General features: G+C 37.6%; 1 protein-coding gene across 2 annotated transcripts in view; it reads right to left on the bottom strand.

Annotated features, from left to right (window-relative positions):
- Positions 1 to 9,880, bottom strand: part of LOC127832629 (uncharacterized) — a 62,878-nt gene extending 52,998 nt beyond the window's left edge. Inside the window, exon 1 of one of the 2 annotated variants that reach the window (XR_008027001.1) lies at positions 9,841 to 9,880. The gene's annotated coding sequence lies outside the window, so the exon portion shown is untranslated. Of the gene's footprint in view, positions 1 to 9,801 lie in introns of both variants that reach the window. The other variant, XR_008027002.1, reaches the window with a different exon arrangement.
- Positions 9,881 to 17,352: the final 7,472 nt, after the last annotated feature.

The raw sequence follows: 17,352 nt of genomic DNA, 5'->3' as shown, positions 1-17,352 counted from the left end.
TTGCACTGGAAAAAAGCAGTCTGCAGTAACTGCAAAATGCATGTGATATGTCCTGAAATAGATACAGAATCTTCGTTGAGCAACCTATACATTATATTTGTACTTCGTTGCGCAACCAATACATACTCTGTGCGAAACCTATACATAAAGCGACTTGTAATTTCTTTCGAAACATAGCATTTGAATGATTAAAAAATATGTTTGTAACCTGTTTTATACTTTAAAATGTGAAATGTACACTGAATCAAAGAAACATGTAGTTTTATTTAATTTAAGTTACCGTAATTGGCTAATTTAACAGAATAACCACCTTATGCATTGCTTCAAATCGAAATATTTCGATTTTAGCTCAAAATAAACTTAAAGGTTGCAACTACGCGCATTTGTTATTAGTTTATTATTGAAAATAAGTACCTACCATTACTGGATGTTCCGTTCTCTAATCCATAAACACCAGAAAAGATGGTGTAGTGATTAAGTAGTGTATTTACACAATGTTTTCGTAGTAAAACATATACCCGACGTCGTAGCGAAACGGACTACGCTTTGACCTCGTCAGCCCCCAGTGGGGTGTGGTGGTCATTTATTAGATGATCTTTAAGAAAAAAAAACAACTTTGTTTTGGGGGGGGGGGGGGGATTCGGGATGGGGGAGGGGTAGCTTGGGGGATGGTTTGGGTGGAGTCTATTGTGGTATGTCAAGTAAGATTTGTTTTGTCAAAGTATCAATTATATCTAATCATATATATGGCAATTCTAGCAAAATTTAATAATTTAACCTTGAGAGTGAGTCAAGGTCATTCAAAGGTCAAGGTAAAATTCAACTTGCCAGGTACAGTAACCTCATGATAGCATGAAAGTATTTGAAGTTTGAAAGCAATAGCCTTGATACTTAAGAAGTAAAGTGGATCGAAACACAAAATTTAACCATATATTCAAAGTTACTAAGTCAAAAAAGGGCCATAATCCCGTAAAAATGACAACCTGAGTTATGCAACATGTCCTTTTACTGTACCCTTATGATAGTTTGCGAGTATTCCAAGTATGAAAGCAATATCTATGATACTTTAGGGGTAAAATGGACCAAAACACAATTTTTTTTAATTTTCTAAGTATAAAAAGGGCACATAATTCTGTCAAAATGCCAGTCAGAGTTACATTACTTTGCCTGCACAGTCCCCTTATGATAGTTAATTAGTGTTGCAAGTATGAAAGCAATAGCTTTGATACTGTAGGAATAAAGTGGACCTAAACACAAAACTTAACCAAATTTTCAATTTTCTAAGTATAAAAAGGGCACATAATTCTGTCAAAATGCATGCCAGAGTTATCTAACTTTGCCTGCCCAGTCCCCTCATGATAGTAAGTGTACCAAGTTTGAATGCCATAGCATTGATACTTTCTGAGAAAAGTGGACCTAAACGCAAAACTTAAACAACATTTTCAATTTTCTAAGTATAAAAAGGGCACATAATTCTGTCAAAATGCATGCCAGAGTTATCTAACTTTGCCTGCCCAGTCCCCTTATCATAGTAAGTAAGTGTACCAAGTTTGAATGCAATAGCATTGATACTTTCTGAGAAAAGTGGACCTAAACGCAAAACTTAACCGGACGCCGACGCCAACGCCAAGGTGATGACAATAGCTCATAATTTTTTTTCAAAACATAGATGAGCTAAAAAGCAGTTCTGAACGATTCAGATGCTTTTCGCAGTTGCGTGAATTTCGGACATAAAATTCGGACGCGAAATTTGTAACAGAAAAAGCTTTTGTCTTTATCTGTAAATTGCTGTACAAATAAATACATACATGCAAGACGTCCCGATCTCGGCGGGACAGTCCCGCTTTTGGGCCCTATGTCCCGGCGTCCTGATATGAGAAGATTTGTCCCGACATTCGTAAAAAATGATGTAAGGGGTAAAGGTTCCCAATAAAATTAGCTATTCAAGCTATGTTTCGCTAACACTTTCCACCGCTAATCCCTTTATTGCCCCCAATTAACAATCCGATTCTACTTCTCGTGTGTACCAGTGTTGTTTATGACACCTTATCAGCAATTTATCGGCTACCGTATAATTGCGCTTATAAGACGCCCTCGCTTATAAGACGCACCCCGACTTCGGACTTTATAATGGGTGGATTTGAAACTGACCGGCGTGTAAGACGCGGTCAAATTTTGCCGTATTCATCGGCCGGAAAATGGCCGAAAAATGGCAGAATGTTAAAGAAAATCATCAATTAGTAAAACATTGAGAATTTTTCAAACTCGCGCTGCATACAATTAGTAATTCACGCAAGTCTGAAAAATAAAACAATCAAACAACAAAGTAAATAATATTTGTTTTTTTATGATATATTAGTGGGTTTTAATTTATTTTCAAGTATTATTCATGCAATTAAAATAATTATCAAATAGACAAAATTTCTAACAATTGCGTATTAATCATTTGCCCTAACAATTGCAAACATATTACGTTCGTAATATCAATGCACAAGCAAAATTGATCGTGTCAGTCATCTTAACTGTATTGTTTGACAGGTATTGAAATCTAAGGCCAAAAAGAAAAATAGTTGTGTTTCCGGTCACCCGACCGACCCTATCTTTTTGGGGCCGACCCAAAAACTTATTATCCAATATTTGCCTTTTTTGTTAATTTTTCCCCGTCGAGTTCCGAGTTCGGCGATTTTTTTCCATCTCCGTCCGGTCCAATTTGGCGATTACCAGAATCATTGTATTGTGACCTGCAAAATAACATCCCGTCGCCGCAAACGCTTTACATTATACACATTGTGCAATCGGGGGACCAGCCTGTTTTTCCCGCAAAATCGATATCCAGCGTTCCGTTTGATTGTAAACATGGCGTCGTCCATTTTGTCCGTCAATTTGAACAAATGTTTTCATCATGCCGGAACAAAGTCTTTGAATTCTTATTCAAACTCCATGACTTTAAAGAATGTATGGCACAGATACCACCCAGCACAGTCGAAGCGATCGAAACTGGAAGTTCGTGGGTTTTCTGCTGAAGAAAAGGTGAGTTTTTTTGTCTGTTGGACAGTCGAGCTTACAATGAGCCTTCCTTCGGGATTGGCCTGCTCCTGTCAACTAATTTGTAGCAACACGTAATTTAGAGATAAACAAAAACAATCATTTTATTTCTGACGAACAGCGAGGATCAATTTAAATGTAGTCAATGATCTTTATGAAAAATAAAAAGAATTTTCAATAATAATAAGTTTTTCCTACCTACCGACCCTACTTTTTTTCAGGAGGTGACCTGAAACACAACTATTTTTCTTTTTGGCCTAATAGGCAGATATTTTGAAAGCGTTTAGTTTTATTACCTAGATTATGCAAATTTTACGCCCATTGTCTATCAACAATAGGTAACGCCTACTTTCATAAAATTAGCCAATCGCGTGATAGAGTGATAAGACTCCGAAGCGCAGCTCGAAATCACGTGTCTAGAAGAAAGCCATATGCGGATAATTGCATGAGGTCGCTCTTTACTCCCGTCGTTGTTGGCCCCTAATAAATAATGTGTCATCGGCATTAGTGGGTCGTCTGAATAAAGGTGTTTATTTAACAATTGACAGTTGCAAACTGGTAACTTATTTCAGAGGATACCCTTATTGTCAATTATGTCTTAATTGAAAATTAATGACGTGGAACAAAGACGATCAGGTGATACAAACTTGTCAAATAGCATTTGTAATCGGCAGCGTGTTTATTAAACAATTGACAGTTTCAAACTGAGAATTGATTTTGCTGTTGTTTTAAGCATGTTGGCATTGTGTTGCTGCTTACACACGTATACTTTAACGGCCAATTTATATGGCATTTAACGACGTCACGCGCAGACAATCAGGTGATAAAAACTTTTCAAGAATAATCACGGACAATATAACGTCTTACGCCCCAAAAATAACAAAATTCAAATAAAAAATAATAGACAACAAAATCAGTAACAATACATTTTATTACAAATAAATCGGTCACTGAACATAGCGTTCCGATACACGGTACGGGCCAATACAGACTTTAGAGAAAATGCAAATGGCTGCCGCGATGATTCAAAACAACTGACAAGTGTCCAACTTGGCTAGCATAAGCCCAGTAAACTCAATATTTTGACATTTTTTGTTTATTTTCACCAGTATCTCGCTTATAAGACGCGACCTAACTGTAACTTATTAATTGAAGTCTCAAAAATGCGTCTTATAAGCGCACGTATACGGTAATTATTGATTTTATCAGGCATTCACACCATGGTGGTCCTCAAGATAGTGGTCGCTTATTGCTATCGATATTTGTATTATAATGAAATAAATGTTGAAAATGTGTTTGTTTTTAACAGTTTACAAAACAATTGTTTTGTAAAATTAACTCTACGTCATTAATGAGTCTTTTACATTCAATGTTTAGTTCCAAAATAGCGGGATAATCCGAATGTGCAATATACCAAAATTGCAACAAACAGTCCAATAAGTGATACCAATTCTGTCTAGTGTAATTGGGTGTAATTGTAATAAAAACAACGAGGTGCTATGCATGACAGTTTGACCCTACTCCAATTAAGCTAAAAACAACAATGTGCTATGTATGACAATTTGACCCAACTCCAATTAAGCAGCGACAATTGACAAGTAACAGACTGCACATGGATACATGCATAAAACACATCGCAACAAACAGTAAAAGTGGTACCCATCTTGTCTTAGATAGTTTACTGTAACCCGTACTTTCAGTGTACTGGATAGCCTCCCCTGCGTTAAAGTTTGCCATTGAAAGTAATTTAATGAGTATTGTTGTCGTTATGTTCCAGATTTTGTACTCTAAAAAGATAAATATTATCTTCGTTGTTTGCTATTGTCTTATTTAATAAAACTGTTATTGTTATGTTTTAGATTTCATGCTTCATATCAGATGTTTTATGTCTTGAATAAAAGTATCAAGAGTTTTTGTTAGTACTATACTGACTACAGTAAAGGTGGAATGATAGATCGTTTTAGGTGTCCTCCTTTTTGGTCAAATGTCCCGACAATTTTTTATGGAATGTCCCGCTTTGGACCTTAAAAAATTCTGGCATGTATGATAAATATTCTTTGAAAACTGAAGACTGCATTTTGGATAAAGCATTTATTGATTAGAATAAATGTCAATGAAACAAAACATTAACAAAAAAAACAGTTCTGAACGATCCAGACGCTTTCCGCAGTTGCGTAAATTTCGGACATTAATTTTATAACAGAAACAACTTTTGAGTCAGCGGTTAAAAAACAGTGTCGTCGGGTAACCAGAAACAATACTTCTTTTTCGTAAGGACTGTATTGGACAAAGCGGCAGGGCCCTCACACTACTTTGGGTGAAGGGGTCCGCAGCCCTTAGGAGGGGGATTTTTCGCGGCGTTTCCCTTTTTGGGGGATTTTTTACTTACTCTCTCATTATTTCATTTGTACATGTTTGCACTATATCCATTGCATTTTTCATAATTTAGTATGTTTGAAAAGAGTAAATTGAAATAGAATTGAGATATAATAATCATGAGACACATCTTTCTATTAAAAAAAAAAAAAAAAAAAAATTTTTTTTTTAGGGGAAAAAAAGCAGATTTGATATATTGAGGGCCCTGAAGCGATACGGACGGTGATATATTGGAGTCAATTTTCAACTATAAATCAGCAATTTTTTGTTATTGTTTTTTTTTTTCATTTTCTAAGGGGAAAAATCAGTTTAAGGGGGGAAAAATATGCTTTTCAGGTGGGGGACTGCAGCCGAAATTTGGCGGCAGATTTGATAGATTGAGGGCCCTGAAATCGGACAGTTCTTCACTGAATTAATCAGATATTTTTGTGTTAATAAGCACATGAACTTGTAATTTTCATAAAAAATTTAGATATTATGGTGGACGAACCACTTATCGAACACCTAAGAAATTATGTTAAATTACATTATAATTGAAACCCTTAAAATTACAAAAACATTTTGTTTTAACAAATGACTAACAGTTCAATCATTGAATGATTTATCGATAAAGTTTTTCAGCAAACTACCTTCAAGAATTCATAACAATGATTCCCTGATTATTGTCATCTCTAGCAGACAAAACAAAATGGCGGCCGATGTCAACATGACCTATTACCTGACACTTCATAAATACTACTCCAGTATATACAAAGTCACATGACTATCAAATGACCCGGACTGGGCGAAAAAATCTGCGTCTGCTGCAATCAAAATTGCAAGCGGAAATATGCTTTTTGGTGTGTAAATGCACGTTTTGATAAATGCATTCAAAAAGTAATAGCAAAAAACGGTGTAAATAACAATAAATGCATTCCTTTAACCTGTTTTCGGCGCATTTGTTTCAAGCTAAGTAGGCAAGTAGGTCATGGACTTCATGTAGCAACGACAACGAGGCTCGGCATTTTTGATTGGCCTATTCTGCTCAATGGTAAAATAGGTCACTGTTTTTAGTGACGTTTTACAGCTAAACGCTGGTAAACAATTCAGTTTCTCATATTATAATAACAATTAAGCATTATTTTACCGATCAATGCCATTTTTGATAGCGCAACTTGAGGAAATCGATTGAAAAAGTGTCTTGAATATTGAATAATTCTACTTCCGCATGCTGCTACCGCCATATTGTTGACATTGCCAACTCTCGTTTTAACCTAATTTTCGACGAGAAAAGATGCATTCTGGGTGTCTGGAAGTTAATGGCGTCGAAGTGAATCGATTGTTTGACCCCCTTGTAATTTTTTGTTTATCACCCGCTAACCTTCCCTGCTTTTTAACCCAAAACAAGTTGTCGGGGTGCAAAAAACATCAATTTATTCAGAAACTGTAGCAAGCACGCAGGTGCTTCATGCTCATATGCAAACTTTGATTATTTTTAAGTTTAGATTTCAAAATATCGCGCCATATTACCTTGTCGCATGCCCGCGCATAGGCATTAAAAAAAACTAGTGAATTGGAGCGAAAAACCGGAAGTCGACTTCTGCATGAACTACGGATAAATTCGGACGTTCTATTTTCGGATGTAAACAAACAACGATTGGTCTTGCTACAGTTTCTGATGTTTTTGAATTAAATGGGATAAAATGGGTAACTTAAAATACATTTTTCAATCAATGTGTGTTCTTATGCAGTTATGACGAACTTGTGCAAGATATAGTTTGATATTCAAGCTGTCATTTCTGGTATACAGTACATGTATAAACTATAAATGTTTTGCATGAAATGATGAATATGATCATGAATTTAATTTTTGTGATGGATTAATTCACTTATGTCCAGTTGATGAGTAATATATAAATGTTATATCTATATGGGATTTTATATGTTGTATGACAATCATGTACTGTATACCAGAAATGACAGCATGCATATCAAACTTTACTTCAGACTTAAACTTGCACACAAGTTCGAGAAATATTTTGGCATAATGGCAAGAACTGTAGTGACCCCCAACAGTTTACTTTATGTTTATTTACGCAATAATGATCCTGAGTTTTATTATCCTGAACCTTATTTGTCATATTTTGGTTACAATTATCATTTTCATTTATTTCCCACACCTTCTTTGATTTTTCATGATGCTTGTTTGGGTCTTTTATTTCGTTTCCTTACAGATATTCCGTTGCAGATTTCATTTGATGCTGATTTATTTTCCTCCTTGATGCCTGAACCTGATTCAGAGTCTGGGTGGGCCCTTGAATCAGTGCCCCAGGCTCAAGATCCACATTGGTACAATATGTATATGCTCTCTGAATATGGTGGATCAGCCAGTGATGATACCAGATCGGACGAGTCAGTGTTTGGGTCAGTGTCTGGTTCGACCAAGACCATAGCATCAGAGTGCGAATCGGACGAGACACTGCCTCCAGACGCTGAACTCGAATATGATATTGACATCATGTCCGACGGCTGTGTATCTGAGGATATTGATACACAGGCGGAGATATTTGACTAACTTTTTTCTCTTTCTTTATTTTATTTTATTTATTTATTTTTTATTCTAATTTATTTTATTTTTTGTTAGTTTTAGTTTTGTTTTCTTTATTTTTTGTTCCAGATCATAATTGTACACCTTAGTTTCAATTTAAATTTGTCGGGGGAAAGCGAAGCGAGGGCCAGCCAGTATTTATGTAAGTATGCATATACAAATATATTTTTTCTTGCAATTTCAGATATATTCAGCATCATTAATCATTATGGCTCACATGGAAATCACAAATAATTTGAGTGTTATTCAAAAAGTTGAAGAAATTGGAATAAACAAGGCGGTAGACCAACTTATGAGTTTGTGTCAAACAAAGATTGAAAGAAAAGTTATCTTTGTACAAGTGGATCGTCTTATAAAAAAACATCGTAGGCTAATTAAAGATAAACACCGAGTAAAAGGTGCTAACAATTTGGATGATTTTCATAAGACTACATACACTTTTCCCGTTCCAAAATCATCATCTGAAGAAAGTGGTTCAATGCAATCAAATTCTCAGCAGCCATTTAATATGCAACATGATAATCCGCAAGTGATTGCTATGGCTTACAAAAATGTGGCAGTGCTTTGTACTATGATACAGTGGATAAACAAAATCACGATACCAAGTCTTGCAAATAAAAGCACATGCTTTCGATATTTTTGATTTACTGCACACTGTATTGCAATGCTTAACAATTCAATGTGCACCATGCCATGCTATTATTAAAATTATACTCGTTTGTTCACTGTGCTTAAGTTCTTATTGTTTACGAAGGGGTCAAAACTTTAAGTTCTGCTGCATCAGACAAAAAAGTTTCGACCCTTCGGTATCCCATAAGAGGAGGGGGGGGGGGGGTGTATAATCTTTCTGTTCTATAACTCCATCATGCATATTTAAATATCTATACAAAATATATATATCTTTATTTGTCTCAATGAGATTTTTCTTATGATTTATTAGAACCCTATTTCGCATTAAAAAAATTAATCTAGAAAATGGACGCATTTCATATTTTCAAAAACATTAAAAGAGCTGTCACTCCTTCATATATTGTCTAAATTCAGAAATGAAAGCAGTTCTGTGTTCGTCTCATTGAGATCTTTCCAGAGATATATTACAACCCTATATCCTAAAAAAAAAATTTATATATATATTCAGCGGAAAAAGGGCAGATAATTCCAGATTTTCAAAAAATTAAAAGGGCCATAACTCCTTTATACATAGCCGGATTTCAAAAAAATAAACAGATCTGAACTTGTATTGACGAGAGCTTTCCAAAAATATATAACACTCTACCATTTCATTAAAATAAAAAATTAGTTTGTTGTTGCTACTTCATGTGCGACCATTTGTTTATCAATGTGACGTCATGAGCACTTTTGTGCATGTGCATAAAGAGCCAAAACAAAACGTCCGATAATAGGTGCTGTTCGATAACAGGTACTTACACGATATGTTGCCAATTTATAAAAGAACATGTTTTTCAACCAATTGACCCTTAACTGTGCAAGATTACCGGTCAGCATCGTACAATAATAATAATAGCAGAAATAACGTTACTATAAAATTTGACAAATGGTTACGATACAGCGTGGTTTCAATGCAGCATGGTTCAATCCCCTATTTTTTCAATTTTATAAACACGTGGTCAATCAAAAGTCAAAAGACACAACCTAAAAACACAAGTCGACACTAACCCCCCCCCCCCCCCCCCGTACTACCAATAGTGTCTCTCTAGGTAAGTTTTTGGTCTGGGGTACTCGTACTGGTAGACTATCAGGAAAACAACTTAAAACTATAATATTTACGTTACGTTGAAAAGTGAATTTCTCTTAGCGCACTCGAACACAACCTTTGTGGTCCAGCAAGAAGAGAGCGAGATTCTCGTCCCGCGCAACGATCTTCAGGAACTCTTTTCTCGTGCCTCGGCTAACTTCCACCAATCATGCTTGCTGCGGCCAGTTCCCTCATCGCAAGCGACTGGTGCCCGACACAACAGTTCACACAGGCTAATCAGGGACTACACTTTACTAGAATTTTCGTTTAGAAAAGTATCTTTAAAGGAAAAATTCGGTTAATGGGAAAGTTTCGTCACTGATTAGCCATGTGGACTTTACAAGGATACTCTGGGATGACACTTTACACTGTGTCTTTCCCAGGCCCTTTTTGCGTGGCGCTGCGCCATGCCGCCCTCTTGGAGCGCAACTCTGCCCTTTCCAAAGGCAAAAACCGCCATGCGCCTTTATCGATACCATCTTTATTGCCTTATGACCTAACTTGTCTGCAAAATCAGCATCCACCATTGACCATGCGCTCCGACCGTGCTTGATTTACTCGAGAGACGTACACGTTTAATCGATTATTTAAATGCATAACCCTAACCATAACCCTCTCTTTCAGTTGCTCGATGTATAGGAGTGTTTTATTTATTGCTCAAAAACATAAGCGAGGGGGGGGGGGCATAAAAGTCCAATTACAATGAAGTAGTCGATAGACGCATCGCATTTGAAACATTTTCTAGAACGAAGATCAAACACAAATTTGTGTTCGTTAGGGATTCACTTTTTAATACCCACCTTTGGGATGCATTCACGTATATCCGACAAAACATTTGAGTGGTTTATCTTATATTCAGTGTTATAACACGACTTAATATAAATGATGTTTTAACATAAGCCAATTAAATTACAAAACTTTACGAAAGTAGATAAACCAAATATGCCTAATCTCTAGCTGCTGAAAGTGCGGCCGTGTATTGGATGCGTGTCAATATGTGACTTAATTACCTGCCAATCCATATTGGGCTTCACAAAAACGAAACCTTTTCCTTAAAAAGATACGGGCGTTCTAGCTGGAAACAGGAAAGGTGTGAAAAAATGGGGTCGTGTATTAGAATGCGTGTCAAAATGTAACTTACATGTACCTGCCAACTTCCAGGTATACACGGGAACGAAAATGTTGGAACAAAAGTAGGCCCCTGCCTAATCAAAGTGGGGCTTTTGTCCAACAAGGTCTTGAACATAAACAGCATATGTGGAATTTCTGCAGGAACAAAAATAGACCCCTGCGTAATCAAAGTGGGGCTTTTGTACAAAAAGGGCATAAACAAAAACAGCATATGAAAACTCCTGTTGGAACAAAAGTAGGCCCCTGCTTAATCACAGTGGGGCTTTTGTCCAACAAGGGCTTGAACATAAACAGCATATATGAAATTCCTGCAAGAACAAAAATAGACCCCTGCTAAATCACAGTGGGGCTTTTGTACTTCAAGGGCATAAACAAAACAGCATGTGAAAATCCTGTTGGAACAAAAGTAGACCCCTGCTTAATCACAGTGGGGCTTTTGTCCAGGAAAATGAACAAAACAGCATATGAATTTACAGTATGCCAGGGGGGTCCTGCGTATATGGGAGCTTACCGCGTTAAAGTGAGAAAGTTGTTGCAAAACTTCAAAGATGGCATCGTTTTAGTGTTTTTCGTGAAGGAGTAGCGGGTATTTTCACCCGGTAAGCCAGTTTATACTTATATCTCTATTGAATGAATACGCCCTTTCGGCTCTCCGGTGTTTGTGCTTCCCTCGTTTTTTTTTTGTTTCAAGATCGTAGACGTGAGGATAAAAAAGTTATTGAAGGAAAACCGTTCACAAATCTGTTGTCTCCTAACGTGACGTTCGAGAAATGGGATGTGCAAATATCATGTTCTCTATTAATACACAGTATTGATGCACGTGTACGGTAAAATATTACTAAAACCATGATTATTTCATTTTCCCGACGCCGTTTTATCTCTTATAACTACTAGTAATTTATTGCCCAAAACTATTGGATTAACCCCTCTTTTTGGAACTGACTTCCTGTGAAGCACATTTTGGAACATGACTTCCAAATATACAAACTTTCTGTCGTGAATGAATTTACCATTGATGTGAATGTTTTAAAGAACGTTTCCTCTTTTTAAATGTAAACCTCTTTCATATATTTCAAAGATACAAAACCTCAAGCTACATTACAAAAGATGAAAAATAACTTGTATTGTTATAAACTGCGACATTATACGTGGGGAGCTTCACTTTTTTGCAATATACATGTACTATTTAGCAGCATAGCGCCCTTTTTGAAAGAGTAATATGTTCTGATGTTATGTTAACTACTAACCGGTTCGGAATCCATTTTAAACTAATTGGCGGGTGCACACAGCAGCGGATAATATGCAGCTCAAAAATAGATTTTACATCCGGTGATGCTGGTTTTGACACCCGACGCATTTATACATTTATGAATGAAATGCTTCATGAACGTTGACGTCGCTCTTGGTTACCAGAAAAATTCCCACGTACGGATTTCAACCGTCATTGTTTACAATCTATTAAGTGCACAAGTTCTGGAATTTGTATAGCGTTTTTAAAGGTGTATGTCCAGCGCGTGTGCCGTGAAAACCGGGCTTAATGTATTTTTTTGTTGAGCTCCATAATATTTATATCAAATCTGTATGAAGAAATGTCGGTGAACAGTAATCCGGTGTAAATTTTTGAAAATATTGAGGCGTTCATTAGTTATGGATCTAAAACGGAGCATTAATCCGCATATTAAAAAACACGGGCGCATTGCATATTAGTTCGGAGACATGAAATTATTTCGAAAGAAAGCCATAAGAGGTTCAATTCTATATGAGCACGTCTCGCTGCGCACGATTACGCTCTTGCTTCTCGTATATATTTGACTCTTATGAATCTCGGCGAATACCAACAATACAAGAGTAACCATCGATAGCGGTCTACTACTAATGCATCCGAACAAGATCGTCTCTATAGTTAGACAACATGTCTTCAAATTTTTGCGAGACACGCGATACCACAATAAAATATAAATACACTTGCGCTTAAATCGTACGCTTTACATATTCTTATAGCGAGATTGTACGGGGAACGCCACATATAACTGGTCAATAAGGCTCTAATGCTTCGCTAGGGTGAGAGGGCATCGAGAAAACGGGTGTTATTGCATGTATATATATGTACACGCGTGTGTGTGTTTGAGATTTATTTACAGGTCGTCCAGCGTCTTCGCGACTACAGATGTATCGACCTGCCCCTGTGACCCTTCAGGGGAGAAAATTAGGTCATATTATACATCACAGCACGATGGCCAATGAGACCTTAATGTGTCTAGATCTTTTTTTATGGATTATGTAGTGGTTTGCCTTTTATCGAAATGCTTTTTGCAGTATTCCTAGTATCTCTAGATTAGCATTATCCTTATTGGCATTAATGTTTATTCCTTATAGTTTGTGTGTGGTTTTTGTGCTCTCCGCCCAAAGAGGTGTTAGTGGGGGTTCGAGCGGGATACAGAGGGCTCCCCGATTCCAGAGGCGCCCCTGGTTCTTTTAAGTGCCCGGTGTACAGCACCGATACACTGCACCCCCGTTTAACTTCCCTCGCGGAGGACTGGTTAGTACATAAACATAGATTAGTGCAGATATTACTCTACTGCCCTGTGTCTTGGTGTAAATTCACATGGGCTCTCTCTGTTGTGCTATTGGATATTGTCAGGTGTTTTAATGGTGTTGCAAGGGAAAGACTAGACACGCGTGTGTGTTTCAGAGTTTATTTACAGGTCCTACTGGCCTCTTCACGAGGTTACGGTAGCCCGACTGAGACTAGACACGCGTGTATGTGTATTTCAGAGTTTATTTACAGGTCCTACTGGCCTCTTCACGAGGTTATAGTAGCCCGACCTGCCCCTGTGACCTTTCAGGGGAGAAAGATTAATTTAGAGCCAAAGTAGGTCAAATTTACCCCGGTTTCCCGGGTATTCTACATAGTAGTTCAATTAAATATACCAATCATAATAAATTTAAATAGATTCAAGTATTAATGGATGTAATTATTCCTTCTTGTTTCATACATCTCCTTATGAAATTCTGCTTTGTTTGCATTTTAAAAGTGCAAAAGAGCAGACACCATACAATATGATTGGTTATCTCTTTCACGTCCGTGCAGGGGCAGCCGCCATGTCAAGGTCGTTCTTTGTGTGAATTTTACATCTCAAAACGGATTGACCTACTTGCGTTTGCGCGGACGTGAAAGAGATAACCAATCAGAGCCATGCTTTTAGATACTGTCAACCAATGAAAACGCCGCTTTCTAACAGCTTTAGGCAAGACATTGTCCATTAAGTTTATCGAGTACTGCGTTTCTAACGCTTTTTGAATAGAAATGTACAGATATTTTTGAACCAATAGATCAGAATATCAAAAATGCGCATAATAGACAAAACGCGTTAAGTGCATTGATCCCATAAAATCTCGCGTCCTACTCGGCTAAATTACCCCCTTATAGTCTATCAGAATATCTAAATACGTATACAAACAAAACGCGTTCAGTGCATTTGGGATAATAAAGCGCGTGCCCGTGCCACTCGTTCTCCAAATACGTACTTAAAGCGGGTATATACGATTTTTTTATATGTGTTTAATTGTAATATATTGATAAAATATGTTACAATAACACAAAATAGGAAAGAAAATTATACATTAAAGCCGAATTTCATAAAATGCAGCAAAGACAAATTATCGCCCCGAGCCGATAGTGACGTACATATTTTCCTACAATAACCGAAGCATTCGTCTTTGTATTAGGATCGGAGATAGTGTTCGTGTGTCGTATGAATAGATATCGTTGCAGAATTTCAAATAAACCGTTAAACTAAGTTTAGATGCACATCGTACATGTATGGTAAACATGCTGGCGAATTCGGCTGTACAGCCGTTTTAAATTTCAGAATTAAATATCTGGCTTATTTCGCATTTTTCGACACATATTCTTCTTAACTTTTATTTTAATTTATATTGAAATATATATATAAAAAGTTTTTTACACAGTTTATATAAATTCATAAATATTTGACTAAATCGTATATACCCGCTTTAATATATTGAAAAGTATCAACAAAATTTTAGACAAACTCAAAAAAGAAATCAGGCTAAATATCCACTCAGGCACCTAAGCTAACAACCACATACATATAAAATTATTACACGTTACCAGTCCGCCGTTCCCGATCTGTGGATTATAGGCATAATGAGTGCCGCCGAGCGGGCCAAGGAATACGGTCTCTCAGACGTGTGTCGTGCGTCCATTCGCCCGAGCCCCGCTCGGATGGAGCCTTACGGTATCATCACGGCTCGTATATAGCAATGATATGACAACCGACCGATAGTTACCTCACCTCAGGACATGGCCGACTGGGCACCAAGGCGAGTGCCATGCTGACCCCTTGGTCTATGGCCTGTGGCGGGGACGCCACGGACGGGAACAGGCGATCATGCTAAAACTCAGTAAAACAACAACATCATACTCCTTCATAAAATGCCGGAAGGGCACGCTATCTGAAATGTATCGGTCACCTGCCTCGTTAATAACCACGACTTAACAACATACCGTAAATGCAATTTAATCCCCCGTGAAAAACAGTAACCAATTGAGATAACAGTATCCGGGTTCCGCGAGACCCCTCCCCGTGCTGGCTTTTTTATTTTTTTCCCGCTGCATACAGCACGCAGCAACCGACGACAACGTAACAGGGGAATGCACACAGACAACTCACTTCCACAAACTAGTGGAAGCCTCACTAAGTGAGCACGTAAGTTACTCATTACTTGAGATATCTACAGTGCAAGCCCTACAGGTGCATATAGCGTAACAGTATCATACTACCATGTTTTTGTCATTGTTTATATATGTATATTATAAAAATATCTTGGTTGGAGCGTGCCGGACGGGATAGATTATCTATGACTCTGCCGACACGACCCACCCAAGATGACAAAAAAAAAGAGAAAGGAAAAGGTATTTATTCCAATCTGCTCACCATTCTATATCTCAATAGTACACTAACCGTTGTATTTGATTACTCTAATGTACCTATGTAGCCGGCGTCGTCCACAGAACGCCAATAACGACGCAGGAGTAGCTGCGCTACGGCCAATCACAATAGTACACAGGTTTGCTGCCGGTTTCACCATCAAGACTAGTCTGGCCCCCACAACACCACAGAGCTGCAGACCCCCACCTCAGCAAGAAGAAAGACAAATCTCGATATTGTCTATGCCCACAATTAAACTAGTCATCTCGGTCGAATAACACATAGTCAGGCCCTCTCTTCTATCATCAAATACATGATCTTTCCAAAAAACTAGTCTGACCCTGTCAACACCATACAACCAACTCTCATAAAAGTAACAGTGAGAGCCCACGTCACAATAAAATATGACACAAGGCAGCATAGTGATATTTGAACCATAACAAACACCATGTACTAACATGTCCTCCACGAGTGACGTTAAAAGGGGGTGCAGTGTATCGGTGCTATACACCGGGCACTTAAAAAAAACAGGGACGACTCTGGAATCGGGGCGTTGCGTGTATCCCGCTCGAACCCCCACTAACACCTCTCTTGGGGCGGAGAGCACAACAACCTTACACAGTCATACAAAAACGGAATTACTACAACATAATAATAACGTCAAGTAAAAGTTTAAAATACTCCTTATAACATATTACATCACTTCACACCTAATTTTAATACAAACACTACGTAAAAGTAAATATAATTCAGCCCAATCTGCATGGTCTGGATGTTTTGCAGGCGGGCGGGAAAGGACGATGGTGGCTCCGAATGAAAAGGGTGCTGCTCATTGGTCGGCCTCTTCGACTGATTTACACACAACCATATATACATAATCACCACAAGACCCAGAACACAACCACATAACACTCACACATCACCCCCAAACAAACCAGTACACCGAACACACCTATATAACACCCACATACTCATAACACTAACCTACACAACACCCCTAAACAAACCAATACACCGAACACACCTATATAACACACAAATACACATTACTCATGTTCACAAAATTACACCTAATCCTAAAATCATCATCAGCAATACAGTACAGGGCACATTAAGGTCTCATTGGCCAGCGTGCACTGAACTCTCCTAAAAATAAAAATCATTGGCAAAACACCCGGAGACCGGGGTTAATCTGACCTACTCTGACTTAAAGTAACTTTTATCCCCTGAAAGGTCACAGGGGCAGGTCGGACCTCAAAGACCTCGTGAAGAGGCCGGTAGGACCTGTAAATACACTCTGATACACACACTTGGCAAACACCTAGTGTTTTATTTTGCTTAATCTAAATTAAGTTATGCGTCTATATGTCTATATGACTTCAAAATGACCAACAGCTCTTTCATATGCGAAAGAGATTGACACGAAATACCTACCCATCTATAACAAAGTTAATATGTGTACTTCAATATTATAGTTTTATAGCATTTCTTATGTGGTGCAA

This window comes from Dreissena polymorpha, chromosome 5, assembly GCF_020536995.1.
Source record: "Dreissena polymorpha isolate Duluth1 chromosome 5, UMN_Dpol_1.0, whole genome shotgun sequence".
NCBI classification, from domain to species: Eukaryota; Metazoa; Mollusca; class Bivalvia; order Myida; family Dreissenidae; genus Dreissena; species Dreissena polymorpha.
Note: the sequence above shows the minus strand (reverse complement) of the source record. Positions and strands in the feature narration are given on the sequence as shown.